General features: G+C 46.3%; 1 protein-coding gene across 6 annotated transcripts in view; it reads right to left on the bottom strand.

Moving 5' to 3' along the window:
- The window catches only part of rph3ab (rabphilin 3A homolog (mouse), b), a 269820-nt gene that overhangs the window by 56145 nt on the left and 196870 nt on the right, over window positions 1-16805 (bottom strand). The gene's annotated exons all lie outside the window — the stretch shown is intronic.

Raw genomic sequence — 16805 nt, 5'->3', positions numbered from 1 at the left:
ATGGGATTAGTATAGATGGGTAATTGGTGGGAAATAGGATTAGCGTAGAAAGGTAATTGGTGGGAGATTGGCCAGTGTAGATGGGTAATTGGTGGGAAATGGGATTAGCGTAGAAAGGTAATTGGTGGGAGATTGGCCAGTGTAGATGGGTAATTGGTGGGAAATAGGATTAGCGTAGAAAGGTAATTGGTGGGAGATTGGCCAGTGTAGATGGGTAATTGGTGGGAAATGGGATTAGCGTAGAAAGGTAATTGGTGGGAGATTGGCCAGTGTAGATGGGTAATTGGTGGGAAATGGGATTAGCGTAGATGTTGTTTATCAGCATGTATATGATGGGCTAAAGCGTTGTTACTGTCCTGAGTGTCTCTAACTTTTAAGATGTAGTGATGTGGTATGGAGGAGGAGGAAAGGCAAGCAAAAGTCTGTGACAGTGTGGAAGAAAGAACAGGTTAAATTACAAAAAAAAGTCAAAATTTTGGGAGTGATGAGAAGGCGATGGTCTGAAATGTTGCTTTTGCTTTTGTTGTTTGAGCTCCTAAGTTTTTTTTTGAAAATAAAGAAAAGGTCAGGTTACGATCATATGCTACTTTCTATTGCATCTCTTCTAACAAAACGTAGTGTTCAATCTCACCCCCCCCCCCCAAGATTTTCCTGGCCATTGCTCACTATCAACCTCAACTGAAGAAATATAGGCTGTATGTCTCTTGCAGAGTGTCCTTCTCCCTTCTATTGCTTGTAAAATGTTTTACCTCTACAAGTCTTGATACACTGACCTAAGTTTAATTAAAAGTTCAGTTTAATATCACTGGTATATGTTGTGAGATCTGTTGCTTTGTGTCAGCAGTACAAAATATTTTTTAAAAACCTGTAAGTTACAATAAGGAATATATATATATCTATATATATATATATATATATATATATATATATATATATAGATACAGTATTTATAAATTAAATTAATTAGGCAGTGCAAAGAGGTGTCCTCAATGCTGGGGAGGCTTGTGCCCATGATGGAGCTGATTGAGTTCACAACTTTTGCCAATCCTATGCAGCGGCTTCTCCATACCAAATGATGATGCAGTCAGTTAAGAATCAGCTCCATGGTACATCAGATTTACAAGTAAGTGTCTTTGGTGATATCCCATGTCTCCTGAAACTTCTAATGAAACATAGCTACTGTCATAACTTTTTTGAAATTTTCATCAATATATTGGACCTAGGATTGATCTACAGGGATGATGACACTCAAGAACTTGAAATTGCTCACCCTTTCCGCTGCTGATCCCTTGATAAAGACTTCCTGAAGTCCAATTCTTTGGTCTTATTGATGTTGCATGTAAGGTTGTTCCAACACCACTCAACCAGCTGATCTATCTTGCTCATGTATGCCTCTCATTACCATCTGAAATTTTGCCAATGAGAGTTGTGCCACCGGCATATTTATAGATGGTGTTCGAGCTGTGCCTAGCCACACTGTTGTGAGTGTAGAGAAAGTACAGCAGTAGGCCAAGCACTCATCCTTGAGGTTCACCAGTGTTGATGATCAGCAAGGAGGACGTGTTATTTCTGATCTGTACTGAATGTGGTCTCTTGGTGAGGAAGCCAATGATCCAGTTGCAGAGGGAGATACAGAAGCTTGTAGATTAGAACTGAGGGTATGATTGTATTGAACAATGAGCTGTAAATAATAAACTGCAGTTTGAGGTAGGCATTGCTAATGTTCAGGTGTCCAAGGCTAAGTGGAAAGCCAGTGAGATTGCATCAGCTGTAGACCTATTGTGTTAACAGGCAACTTGCAGCGGGTCCAAGTCCTTGCTTAGGCAGGAGTTGATTCCCAACCTCTCAAAACACTTCATCATGGTAGATGTGACTGCACAGTCATTGAGGTAATTAACCTTGCTCTTCTTGGGCATTGACGTGATGGTCACCCTTTTGAAGCAGGTGGGAACCTCCAAATGCAGCAGTGAGAGATTGAAGATGTTCATGAACACTCCGGCAAGTTGGTTGGCACAGGTTTTCAGAGCCCTACCAGGTACATCATCAGGGTCTGATGCCTTGTGAGGGTTCACCCTCCTGAAAGACGTTCTGACGTTGGCTTCTGAGACAGAGATCACAGGGTCACCAGATGCTGCAGGGACTCACACAGGTGTAGTTTTATTCTCCCTTTCAAAATGTGCATAAAAGGCATTGATCTCACCTGGGAGTGAAGCAACAGAGCCATTCATGATGCTAGGTTTCGCATTGTAGGAAGTAAGGATCTGCAAACCCTCCACTAGAGCTGACATGTATCCAATGCCATCTCTAACTTCAGTTGGAACCTTCCAAAGGTTCCTGGACTTTTTGATTAGTTCTGAATCACAGGTCTTAAATGCTACAGATCTAGCCCAGAGCAGACTATGAATTTCCAGGTTCATCCACGGCTTTTGATTTGAGGGTATATCTATTATGACCTCGAAGGCTCACACTCATCCACACAGGTCTTTCTGAAGGTGGTGACAACTGTGGCTTATTCGTTCAGATCTGAAGATGATTCCCTGAACGTTGTCCAGTCGACTGACAACGCAGTCCTGTAAATGCGACTTCTTGATGCTCATCATTGGTGCTGTGCAGTGCCCAGAGTCTTGGATCTCATGCAGAGGAACAATGTTGGCAGGGAGCAGTTTGTGTGCAGTACATCATTTACCTTCAGTTTCTTACCAGTCCAACATAACATTTGAAGGACTGCACTCTTGTCAGCTACTTTATTTAAATTACTATACAAAAGCAGGATGTTATACATTTCATAAAAAACACTTACTGGTGTCAGATAATGACTTTTTAGCTCATGAGTTAGATTTATCAACATTCTTAAATGTACATATTATATTTTACATTCTACAGAATCTTATCAATACTGATTGATTCTCCACTATAACAAACTAAAATCTATTTCATCTGATTTTGGGGATTTGTTCATATCAAATCCCCATTAACATTGCCTTAAGCAAATATATATCTAAGTCTATTTGGATATAAGTGGTAATGCAGTAATCGGATAGCAAATAACATACTCTGCTGAAAATAGTGTCAGCAAATACTCATATACTATATATGTGTTATTTCCATAAACCTTGTAATTTTAAGTTCAAGTTTCCCTTCAGTCTGATAATGAATGCACTGCCCAGAACAATGTCTACAGAGCGTGGGCTATGATGAGTGAAGAGGTGAAATCAATTTAAAAATTTGTTCAGTTTAGGTCTAGTGTTGGAGTTATGCCAGGCAACCCTGGCGTATGGAATTCACATTTTGTACCACGTACTCCTAAGGGATGTTATAAACCTTCATTTAGAAATTATGGAACATGAATTGTTAAAATAAAATCACATTGGAATGACTTGATTGAGTTTTCTAAGGAAGGAATAAGGCATTTCTTGTGATCCTGTGTACACAGAATTCCCAAAGTTTGTGTTAAGTCTGGTTTTAAAAGTAATAGTCCTCGAGAGTCTGGTTTAGAAAACAGAAAATTGGAGTGGGAATATCCTCTGATATCCTCAGTCGAATCGAGTATCTAATAAGGAAGCTCTGTTGATCAGGAATATCTTAATGGTTTAGAGTGAGTTTTACTCATGATTCCTAATTCCTTCTCATTGATTCAGGTTTCAGTATCTATGTAAAAACAATCAGGTGTGAAACAGATACGAACAAGAAACTTCATTGGTTTTCTAGGAGAGTTCTGCTTACACCGTCAGGGGTTCAAAGAGTTGATTATGCAAAGGAATGTGACAGGACGACATTGGAGCCTCAGGACTGCCTCTTCATCTCCAGCTGCATTTCAAAACTTGGAGCTTGAGATGAAAGTAAGGAAGCTCTACAGTTACTGGACAATTTTTGCCAACCATCGCGTGAAGGCAGCAGCTTGCGGCTCCTGTGGTGTCTGCCCCGTGTTGAGCTGGCTGAAGCCGCAACCTCTGATGTGAGGTTGGAGATGCTGAGCCAGAACCGAGACCCCAATGTGAGCCTGTCGTCCCTGTTTACATGTCACTGCTAAGTAAAATTATAGGGTGTAAATGACTCTGTGCCTATCAGGTACATGAAAGCATTGGGAATTCCTGACCCTTAGTATTTTGATGCTCAGCAGCCTTGAAGATGAGGGCATTATTCTTGCAGCTCTGCCTGTAATGGGAGCTATGCCAACCAGGGGGACACCAGAGAGTTGGCCGCACAGTAGTGTGGCTATGAGAGCTGCTTTCTCATAGCACAAGAAACTTTGGTTTCATCCTGATCTTGCATGCTGCCTGAGTGGAGTTCCTGTATCCTGAGACTGTGTATTCTCTTGGGTCCTCCGGCACAGGTTGATGGGTCAATTGGGTTCAGTAAATTCCCCTTAGTGTGCAAATATGTAAATCTGGGGGTGGTGGGTAGGCGAGGTGATGGAATTCTGGGGGGAATAAAAACGTGATTAATGTAAAATTAGTATAGAAGTATACATATTAGTATACAAGCATAAATTTGCTGATGACACGCTGTTGTTGGCAGAATCTCAGATGGTGATAGGGAGGCGAACAGGAGTGAGATAGGTCAACTGGTCGAGTAGTGTCACAATGCAACCATACACTCAGAGCCAGTAAGACCACAGAACTGATTGTGGACCTCAGGAAGGGGAAGTCAGGAGAACACTCACCCGTTGTCATTGAGTGGTCAGTGGTGAAAAGGGTGTGCAGCGTCAAGTTTGTGGGTGTCAACATCTCTGAGGAGCTACCCTGGTCCTAACATATTGATGCAATTACAAAAAAGCCACACCAGTGGCTATACTTCATTAGGAGCTTGAGGAGATTTTGTATGTCACTAAAGATGATCAAATTTCTATAGATGTACCGTGGGAGCATTCTGACTGGTTACATCACCGTCTGGTATGCCAGTGCACGGGATAGGAAAAAGCTACAGAGGATTGTCAGCTCAGTCAGTTCTATCCCCACCATCAAGGACACCTTCCAATAGGTGATGCTTTAAGAGGAGGCATTCTCTTATTAAGGATCCTCACCATCCAGGACATTCCCTCTTTCGATTGCTACCACAGGGAAGGAGGCATAGGAGCCACAAGACAGACATTCAGCATTTTAGGAACAGATTCTTTCCCTCTGTCATCATTTCTGAATGGGCCACAAACCCATGACCACTACCTTTGCTCTCTTTTTGCATTAAGTATCCACTTTGTTATATAGTGGCGGTCCGCACACACGGGACTCGAACCGCCATCGGGAGCCACAGGCAGACGCGCAGCCCACTTCTGGGGACGGTCTGACGTCACGTCCGCCCCGCTGGACGCAGGGACTCTTGGGAGGGGAGATTTAAGAGCGCGAGTTTGAATCAGTAAAGTCATTCTGAGTTCAGCTCTCTTGGCCTCCATATGTTCCTTTCGTAGCGCTTTGCACGCAACCACAATATATATTAATTTAACTTACAGTAATTTTTTTAATCTATTGCACTCTACTGTTGCCACAAAACAATAAATTTCACAACATATATGAGCGATAATAAATCTGATTCTGATTCTATGGGCCAAAAGGCCTGTTTCTGTGATGTATGTATTTTTGACTCTGTGACAGTGCTTGGGGATCCTCCTTCTGTGAGAAAAGGTGCGAAGTTTGACGGTGGTAATCCTGCTTGGATGATCCTCTGACTTTGGAAAGCAAATCCCATGACAACTGCACATCTCACAACTGCCACCGGGCCCCAGAATTTGCCAAACCTGTGGGAGCCTGCAGCATTAGAAGTATCTGGCCTTCCTCTTGCAGGTGTTGACAATCACTGTTTGGATGCAGATGGAAGTTGGGCCCCAAGGAAGTCCCCTGGAAACAGCAATCAGCTTTGGTTTGGAAGTTAACTCCATACCAGTGTGTAGACTTAAAATGACGGATATTGGGACAAATGCCTGAATTTTGACATTTCTGTGCTATATTCAACCACCAGGGGCAAGACATGTTAAAGTGCCGGGGTTAGGACTGAGCTTAAGTTACCACTCAATGCACTTTAGTAAACTATTTAAGAACTTTTTAAAAGCTATTTATTAATGCTTTTTGGGAGGGTGATTTTAGATGCATATCATATTTATACTGAGTTAAATACTGTATGTAATTAGTTTTGCTACAATAAGTGTATGGGACACTGGAAAAATGTTGAATTTCCCCTTGGGGATGAATAAAGTATCTATCTATCTATCTATATATTTTTCTGAAGGAATGTGCACTGGTGATCTATATATACAATGAAAACGATGACCTTTATCCTGAGGAGTCAGTCTAAAACTATAGGTGTCCTCCGGATGCTCCGTATTCCTCCCACATTCTAAAGATGTACGGGTAATTTTTAATTTTATTTATTTAGAGATACAATGCAGGACAGGTCCTTCCAGTGCAACGAGTGGCACTGCCCAGCAACCCACCTATCCAACCCTAGCCTAATTTACAACGACCAATTCAACTACTAACTGGTCCTTCTTTGGAATGTGGGAGGAAACTGGACCATCCGGAGGAAACCCATGTATTCCACCCCTGAACTCCAAACTCCAATGCCTCAAATTGTAATAATGTTGCCCGAACCACTATGCTATCAAGTTAGTAGGTTATTTGGTCTTAATATCAGGCCAGAAGGGCCTGTTACCATGCTGTATCTCTCAATAAAATAATCTTTCAATTGCCACTGGCCATGGAGCCTAGATCACCAGCAAAAGTCAGTAATCAGTACAAAAGACGGACAATCTATACGGGTGACAAGCAAGCCTTCAGATACTTCCAATTACACACCATCGCTGAAGTTGCAAATTCCACCCCAAATCTGTTGAATAATCTGATCACACCTTCAATACCTGGTGCCAAAGCTTCAAAGAGGCGATTACCAGTTTTGTGGCCCATGTATTTTCGGGATGGTTTTGTGTTTCTGAAATCTGTGAAAAAGGCTGCCACAGGTGGGCAAGGTTTCCATCTCAACAATGAGCAGCAACCAGAATGAAATTCACATCCACAGCAAAAACCAGACTTCCCAATGTCTGAGGGGCCTTCCAGCCTAATGACCTCCGTGGCCAGCAATGACCTACCAAGCTGATTGCTCCTCTGTGACTGCCAGGAGCCATCCTCATCACCACAGGCACCGAAGGTTAAAGGGTAAAAACACATTTATAGGGTTATTTATTCATGTTCTCACTGAATGACAAACAGACTTGAGTGGAGATGATTTTAAAGCCACTGTTCTCTCCTTCTTCACATCAGTGCTGCAAGTGAGAAGACTTGTTGAAAGCACTGAAACTAACTAAAAGAGGCATGGAAAGGCCCTATTTGCTGTGTCACACTGTTCACACATTCAGGCAGCACCAGTGCCCAGGAGGTCAGACAGACAGACAGACAGACAGACTTTATTGATCCCGAGGGAAATTGGGTTTCGTTACAGTCGCACCAACCAAGAATAGTGTAGAAATATAGCATTATAAAACCATAAATAATTAAATAATATTAAGTTAATCATGCCGTGGAAATAAGTCCAGGACCAGCCTATTGGCTCAGGGTGTCTGACACTCCAAGGGAGGAGTTGTAAAATTTGATGGCCACAGGCAGGAATGACTTCCTATGACGCTCAGTGTTGCATCTCGGTGGATTGAGTCTCTGGCTGAATGTACTCCTGTGCCTAACCAGTACATTATGGAGTGGATGGGAGACATTGTCCAAGATGGCATGCAACTTGGACAGCATCCACTTTTCAGACACCACCATCAGAGAGTCCAGTTCCAACCCACAACGTCACTGGCCTTACGAATGAGTTTGTTGATTCTGTTGGTGTCTGCTACCCTCAGCCTGCTGCCCCAGCACACAACAGCAAACGTGATAGCACTGGCCACCACAGACTCGTAGCTTAGCATCGTCCGGCAGATGTTAAAGGACCTCAGTCTCCTCAGGAAGTAGAGACAGGCTCTGACCCTTCTTGTAGACAGCCTCAGTTTTCTTTGACCAGAAAATTCATATCCCCAGGTATTTGTAATCCTCTACCATGTCCACACTGACCTCTTGGATGGAAACAGGGGTCACCGGTGCCTTAGCCCTCCTCAGGCCCACCACCAGCTCCTTAGTCTTTTTCACATTAAGCTGCAGATGATTCTGCTCACACCATGTGACAAAGTTTCCCACCGTAGCCCTGTACTTCGCCTCATCTCCCTTGCTGATGCATCCAACTATGGCAGAATCATCAGAAAATTTCTGTAGATGGCAAGACTCTGTGCAGTAGTTGAAGTCCGAGGTGTAGATGGTGAAGAGAAAGGGAGACAGGACAGTCCCCTGTGGAGCCCCAGTGCTGCTGACCACCCTGTCTGACACACAGTGTTGCAAGCTTCTATTGACAAAAGTTGGGGGTTGTTTAATGAACAGCGGTGAGTTAAATTTACTCTAGATTAATGGACTTCCTGTACTATTGTGAAAGAAAGAGCAAATAGGGTGGGTCATTGCTAAACATAGGCTTCAGGCATCCATCCATTTAATGAAAACAAAACAAACACAGATGCTGAAGATCTGAAACACCCTGCAGCTCAAGCAGCTGAGGATACAAATACTTTGCATTTCAAGTCAAAGACCTTTGTCAGAACTAGGAAAGAGAGAATGAGATGCAGAAATGGTGGGGGAGGAATAGGTCAGGGTTGCTGTATTGATAAAACTGTTGATGAGTTGTCTGATAGGATAATGAAGGCAGTCATCGTCATCATCAACTAGACCAGGGGTCGGCAACCTTTATCACTGAAAGAGCCAATATGGACCCATTTCCCACAGAAAAGAAAACACTGGGAGCCACAAAATGAAATAACACTGCATACAACGGGTTTTTTTTGCCTTTATGCTATGTATAAACAAACTATAATGTGTTGCATTTATGAAATTGATGAACTCCTGCAGAGAAAACAAAATTACATTTCTGCATGCAACAAAAACATTTTGAACTCCGAAAAAAAGACGTTGGGTTGAAGGTTGCTCCATAGTTAGCCTACCTTGGATCGAAGAATTAAAAGAAAGCGCGCACAGGCGGGTGTCAGGCTTTGGCAGTGGTGATGTATATTAATAGCGATAAAAAAACACGTTGTAGCGGTGTGCTACACGCAGCGCTAAAATAAAGACTGCAGTCAAAGGTAACTTTATTCGAACTAAACAGCCTTGCTTTAAACCCTCCCTCAACCCGTCCCCATGGGCGCAGATGCTCCAAAAGACACGTACTCACAAACCCCCGTAGGCTATCTCCCTTAGCCGGAATGCTGGCTAATTGTGAGCTGGTTCGGATGTGCCAGGAAATGGTGTCTCCACAAAGTTTTTAGATTGTACAAGATCACCATAATCTTCAAATTTCGAATTACATTTCAAAAGCTAACAAACCACGGGGAGCCGCATCACAGAGATGAAAGAGCCGCAGGTTGCCGACCTCTGAACTAGACAATCCATCGAAATTGATCACCATAGCAAGCCTGACCTCACTCAAGACAGAAAGATCCCCTTTATCCTTGCAAGCAGAACAAGTGCTACACCTCCTCCTTCACTACCATTCAGGGCCCCAAACAGTCCTTCCAGGTGAGGCAACACTTCACATGTGAGTCAGTTGGGATCATCTTGGTGTGGTCTCCTGTATATCGGTGAGACCCAATGTAGATTGGGAGACCACTTCGCCAAACACCTACACTCCGTCCGGCAGAAAAAGTGGGATCTCCCATTGGCCACCCATTTTAATACCACTTCCCATTCCCATTCCAACATTTCAGCCCATAACCTTCTCTATGGCTGAGGTGAGGCCACACTCAGGTTGGAGGAGCAACACCTTATATTCCATCTGGGTAGCCTCCAACCTGATGGCATGAACATCGATTTCTCAAACTTCCTGTAGTGGCCCTCCCTCTCCTTCACTATTCCCCATTCCCATTACCCCCTCTCACCTTATCTCCTTACCTCCCCCTTCCCTTTCTTCCATGGTCTTCTGTCCTCTCCTATCAGATTCCCCCTTCTCCAGCCCTTCATCTCTTTCACTAATCAACTTCTCAGCTCTTTACTCCACTCCTCCCCCTCTCCCAGTTTCACCTATCACGTACTACCAAACCCTTTCTTTGACCCAAGGGAAGACTGAGCAATGTGCTGGATTAGGTTTTAAAAGTTACACAGGAACTGGATGGTGTAGAAAAAGACGTCTCCACTGAGGAAGCTGATTATATTTTAATCAGAATTACATAGGGAACCATCTTTACTGAAAGTGGTTGGAATCTTCATTCCACAGGGAGTGGTTAAGGCAGACAACGTTTAAAGGAAAGCAAGGGGAAAGTAAGAGCACTTAAAGAGAAACAGGAACACAAGGTTACATTGATAAGTTTTGGATGAAGTAAATGGAGAAAGCTCTTCTGTAAAGACTAATTCCAAGAATTACTGTATCCCCTTCGGACCAGAAAGAATTAATTCATGACTCTAGAATCTTTCTGAAAATCTCACCAGCTCAGAATTACCCACCACTCTACCCACCACTGAGCATTCTACTCAGTGAGCCACTTTTAGAAATTTGCCAGTAAAAAATCGCCAGGCTTTCCCTGTCTTTTACCCACAACAAAACCTTACCCTTACCAGAACCAATCTAGAGGTGATGAAGAAATGTACCTGACTTTCTGCTGAGTTTTCCCTTCTCATCCATTTTTCCACAAAGGGTCAGGAGAATATCTGTCCCTGCCAGGGGTGCTGGGGTGAAGATGCTCTCAGACACAGTACTTAAGATGGCTCCTCATTTACTACTTTGGGAATTACCCACCCCCAACCTCTTCAAGGAAGTTTGGGGATTGCCAAACGTTATGTGGATTTTCTGGTGTAGTCTGTTTTGTCATGTGCTTTTGTGATAGCATTCTGGAGGAACGTTGTCTCATTTTTTAACTGCATTGCATTTGTGATTTCTAAATGACAATAAACTGAAATTCAATTCATTTCAGGGCAATCTGGCAGGGAGAGCATTTATTCATTGTAGCAAAAATACTCAGAGGTCTGACAAGCTCATGTGAACTAGACATTTTCTACCCAACTTTGTCAATTTCTCTTCACTATCCTCTGATATCACTCCCTCATTTTTCTTGATTTATTAAACATCCTATCCTCCTTCTATTATTTTAAGTCCATATCTACAGTCTTACTTAAATGATGCACCAGAGCACAATTTAAGCGAAGTCGATCACAATGGAACAGCTCTCTCTCTCTTTCCCCAATAATGGTGCCAGTGTTCCATGAATTGGAACCCATTGCTGCCCCATCATATTTTGAGCCAGTACTTACCTTTTTAATTATTTTTACCCTTGCCAAATTTCACCTGGCTCAGTTAGTAATCCAGAGCTTATCACTCTTCACTTTCTGCTTTTTAATTTGACCATGAGCTGCTCAAAATTCCTCAGCAGAACCTCCATTGCTGGTCCTACCTGTCATCAGTGCTTAAATGGACGATAGCAACAGATTTTTCCCCTCTCTCTCCTACAGGGAAAGAAAGGCACACATTATTACCTTGGATGCTACAAAGGTCATCACATTGATGACTTACTTATTAGAATGGAATCACTGATCTACGATGGGAAATGTACCGGTTCATTTGAAGATGAACAATAAAGTACAGTAATGATTTTTTTTCAAAAAGCAGAAGTCTGAAATGGAAATTAAAAACATTATCAAACAGCATCTGCTGGGACAGGAAAAGTACTGCAATTGCTTCGGGTTAATGACCCTTCATCAGAACAGTAGAGTTGTGAAACCAAGCATATTTTAAGTTGCGGAGTGTGAGAAGGGTGTGGAGAAAAACCCAAGTCTGTGTCTGTGATAGGATTGAGGCCAAGGGTAGCCTGATGATACAACTGATATCAGTGGAGACTAGGAGATGGCAACAGAAAGCTGGTTACTAGTGAGTAAATGGAGGGAGAGGAACAAGGGCATGTGGTGAACTATGTGCCTGTCGGGACACGCCCCCTGCTGATTGCTCCTGTGGCTCCTCCCACAGGCCCCTGTATAAAGGCGATCTGAGGCCTGACGCTCGGCCTCAGTCTCCAGGACATAGTATGATGGACACTCACTCCTGGTTCCTTCTTCCAGTCAATAAAAGCCGATATCTCACCTTACGTCTCAGTGTGAGTTATTGATGGTGCATCAGGGCAATAGATAGAAGGTGACTGTGTTGGAACTGTGGTGCAGAACCATAGTTGGATCGAAGGGTTTGGAATGCTGCTGCTGCTTGCTTCTATTGCTTGCATGACTTGTTTTGTTTTTTCTCTCTTTCTCAGTGGATACTGGTGGGGGGGGGCAGGATTTGGTCTTATTTTTAATTGGGTTCTTTCGAGTTCCTTGCTTTGCAACTTGCCTGTTAAGCGAACAAATCTCAAGATTCTATAATTTATACTTTTGTTGATAATAAATGCACTTTGAATCTTTGAACACCAGAGTAATATACATTGAAAAAAAGAAGCTGGAAACTATCAGTAGACTATACAATACACACAGTGAGCTGGAGGAGCTCAGCAGGTCTCATCTGTTGAGTTCCTCCAGCACATTTTGTGTATTGCTCTGGATTCCCATCCTCTGCAATACCTCTTGTATCAGTGGACTATACATTTATTTAGAGGGGCAAAACAAGTGCATTGCCTCTTTTCAGAACTAGCCAGTTCTGATATGGTCAGGAAAAGATGATTTTCATGACATTCTTACAATACAGTGCTACTGTATATGGCCCTTGTGCTTCATATATTAGATGGTAACAGAATCAACAATGCAGCAGCCCCTCACAACCAGTTGCTGCCAGAACGCATCCCTTTAAGATCTAGAAAACTCAATCCATGCATTTATTTTTAGTAGGCTTGACTACTGTAATGGCATTTTCACAGGTCACTGTAAAAAATCCCTCATACAGCTGCAGCTCATTCCAAACACGACTGCTAGAGTCCTCACTAAGACCAAGAAAGTAGAACATATCACTCCAGTTCTCTGATCGCTACACTGGCTTCCTGTCTATCAGAGGATTGACTTTAAAATGTTACTACTGGTTTATAATGTCTAGGGCCAAAATACAATTCCAATCTCTTGCTGCATTATGAACCTTCCCAAGCTCTCAGATCATATGGGGAGGGTTTGCTTACCATCCCCGGGGTCAAAACTAAGCATAGTGAAGCAGCTTTTAGATACTCTGCTCTGGAATAACTTTCCAGAGGATCTGAAGCTGCCCCAACTTTAAGCTCTTTTAAATCAAGGCTTAAAGCTTTTCTTTTTGTTGTAGCTTTTAGTTAGAAAAGCTACACTTTAACTTCTATTTATCATATCTATTTTTGTGTGATTTTATTCTCTTATATATTGTCTGAAATTTGATGCTTGATCTTGTTCAACAAGATATTGTGGCGGCTCATTTCCTAGCGTATGCGAACCGACTCACAATTAGATAGCCTACGGGGGTTTGCGAGCACAGAGCTTTGGAGCCTCTTCGCCATGGGGGGCCGGTTGACAGAGGCTTAAAAGTGAGGCTGAAGTTTTCAAATAAAGTTTTTCCTTCGACTGCAGTTACCGACTCCGTGTCGTAATTTTAGCGCGGCGTGTAGCACACCGCTACAATTGGTGACCCCGACGGTCCAAACGATTTTTGGACCAGAAATGACCGACGCCGCCTCTGTTCATGCGGTTTCGTTGAAACTGCCGGGTTTCTGGACACAGCGCCCGGACCTATGGTTCCAGCAAGCCGAAGCCCAATTCCACGTTTGCCGGATCACCTCAGAAGACACCCGCTACTACTACGTGGTGGGCTCCCTCGACCAGGACACAGCTGCCCAGGTCGCGGAGTTCGTACAGTCGCCCCCGGCAGACGGCAAGTACACGGAATTCAAAGCTCTGCTCCTCAGGACTTTCGGACTCTCACGGCGCGAGCGGGCTGCCCGTTTACTGCACCTGGATGGCTTGGGAGACAGACCTCCATCGGCTTTAATGAATGAGATGTTGTCTCTGGCCGAGGGACACACAGGCCTCATGTTTGAGCAGGCATTCCTGGAGCAGCTGCCCGAGGACATACGCCTGCTGCTGTCCGACGCGGATTTCAGTGACCCCCGGAAGGTGGCAGCCCGGGCGGACTTGCTGTGGAACGCCAAAAAGGTGAGCGGGGTGTCCATCGCACAGATCTCCCAGCCACGCTCCCGGCAGCAAACCAGTCCAGGCCGGGCCGCAGAGCCCACTAACCCCCGGCCCAATGACCACTGGTGCTTCTACCACCAGCGGTGGGGCGCAGAAGCCCGCCGTTGCCGCCCGCCCTGCAAGTTCCCGGGAAACGCCAGGGCCAGCCGCCGCTGATGGCTACGGCGGCTGGCCATCGGGATAGCCTCCTGTATGTGTGGGATAGCAGGTCGGGACGCCGCTTTTTGGTCGATACTGGGGCTGAGGTCAGCGTTTTACCTCCGACGAGTTACGACACCCGCAGCAGGGCACCGGGTCCCCCCCTGAGGGCCGTGAATGGCAGCACAGTAAGGACCTATGGCACCCGTCAGGTGCAGCTACAGTTCGGCCCCAGCCAGTTCACGTGGGACTTCACACTGGCCGCCGTAGCCCAACCGCTTCTGGGTGCGGATTTTTTGCGAGCTCACAGCCTGCTGGTTGACCTGCCCAGGAAGAGACTGGTACACGCCGAGACCTTTCAGACGTTCTCCCTGGGCACGGCCCAGTTGCCAGCCCCTCACCTCGGCTCCATCACGCTGTCCGACAACGATTTCACCAGGGTCCTGGCGGAGTTCCCATCGGTTCTGGCACCGCAGTTCACAGCAGCCATGCCCAGGCATGGCGTACAGCACCACATCCCGACACAGGGACCACCCCTCCATGCCCGTGCTCGGCGGCTTCCCCCGGACAAGCTCCGACTGGCGAAGGAGGAGTTCCAGAGAATGGAGGAATTGGGGATCATCCGGCGGTCCGACAGCCCCTGGGCTTCCCCCCTGCACATGGTGCCCAAAGCGACGGGGGGCTGGAGACCGTGCGGCGACTACCGCAGGCTGAACGAGGCTACCACACCGGACCGCTACCCTGTGCCGCACATTCAGGACTTTGCGGCAAACCTGCACGGCGCCCGGATCTTCTCCAAGGTCGACCTTGTCCGAGGGTACCATCAAATCCCGATGCATCCTGACGACGTCCCCAAAACGGCTCTCATCACCCCGTTTGGCCTCTTCGAGTTCCTCCGCATGCCGTTCGGCCTGAAGAATGCCGCACAGACGTTCCAGCGGTTAATGGACGCGGTGGGACGGGACCTGGACTTCGCGTTCATCTATTTGGATGACATCCTCATAGCCAGCGGCAGTCGTCAGGAGCATCTGTCCCACCTCCGTCAACTCTGCGCCCGACTGAGTGAGTACGGTCTTACAATCAACCCTGCCAAATGCCAGTTCGGACTTGATACCATTGACTTCCTGGGCCACAGGATTACTAAAGACGGGGCGACCCCTCTGCCCGCTAAGGTAGATGCGGTCCGCCACTTCCCCCGACCCACCACGATCAAAGGCCTTCAGGAATTCGTAGGTATGGTCAATTTCTACCGCCGCTTCCTCCCTTCAGCTGCCCGGATCATGCGCCCCCTGTTCGCCCTGATGTCGGGTCCGAGCAAGAACATTACCTGGGACGAGGAGTCCGCCGCCGCTTTCGTTCAAACGAAGGAAGCTTTGGCTGACGCCGCAATGCTAGTACATCCCCGAATGGACGCCCCTACCGCCCTCACAGTGGACGCATCAAACACGGCAGTCGGTGGGGTGCTGGAGCAACTCATCGCAGGTTGCTGGCAACCCCTGGCGTTTTTCAGCAAACACCTGCGGCCACCCGAGCTCAAGTACAGTGCTTTTGACCGGGAACTGTTGGCGCTCTACCTGGCAATCCGGCATTTCAGGTACTTCCTAGAAGGCCGGCCCTTCACCGCGTTCACGGACCACAAACCGCTTACCTTTGTGTTTACGAAAGCATCCGACCCCTGGTCATCCCGCCAGCAACGCCACCTGTCCTACATCTCTGAATACACAACGGATGTCCGGCACGTCTCGGGTAAGGACAATGTCGTGGCGGATGCGCTCTCTCGCCCTACCGTTCATGCCCTTTCCCAAGGGGTAGACTTTGAGGCACTGGCAGAGGCACAGCAGGTAGATGAGGAGATTCCGAGTTACAGGACTGCAGTCTCTGGTTTGCAGCTCCAGGACTTCCCCGTGGGCCCAGGTGAGAGGACCCTACTCTGTGACGTCGCCACCGGCCGGCCCCGTCCGGTCGTCCCCGCAGCCTGGCGGCGACGTGTTTTCGACTCCATTCATAACTTGGCGCATCCCTCCATCCGGACAACTGTCCGGCTGGTTTCCAGCAGGTTCGTTTGGCACGGTCTCCGCAAACAGGTCAGTGAATGGGCCAGAACGTGCATGCACTGCCAGACGGCCAAGGTGCAGCGGCACACCAAAGCCCCACCGCAGCAGTTCCATCCCGCCCACCGGCGTTTCGACCACATTCATGTGGATATCGTGGGCCCCCTGCCAGTGTCGCGCGGAGCGCGTTACCTCCTGACTATCGTGGACCGGTTCACAAGATGGCCAGAGGCGGTCCCGCTCACCGACACCACCTCCGAATCTTGCGCCCGAGCCCTGCTCGCCACCTGGATATCCCGCTTTGGTGTACCAGCCCACATTACCTCCGACAGAGGCGCCCAGTTCACCTCCAGCCTGTGGTCAGCTATGGCCAGCCTTTTGGGGACTCAGCTGCACCACACCACTGCCTACCACCCACAGTCGAACGGGCTAGTGGAGCGTT

This window comes from Hypanus sabinus, chromosome 13, assembly GCF_030144855.1.
Source record: "Hypanus sabinus isolate sHypSab1 chromosome 13, sHypSab1.hap1, whole genome shotgun sequence".
In the NCBI taxonomy this organism is placed as follows: Eukaryota; Metazoa; Chordata; class Chondrichthyes; order Myliobatiformes; family Dasyatidae; genus Hypanus; species Hypanus sabinus.
This window is presented reverse-complemented; position numbering and strand designations above follow the sequence as displayed.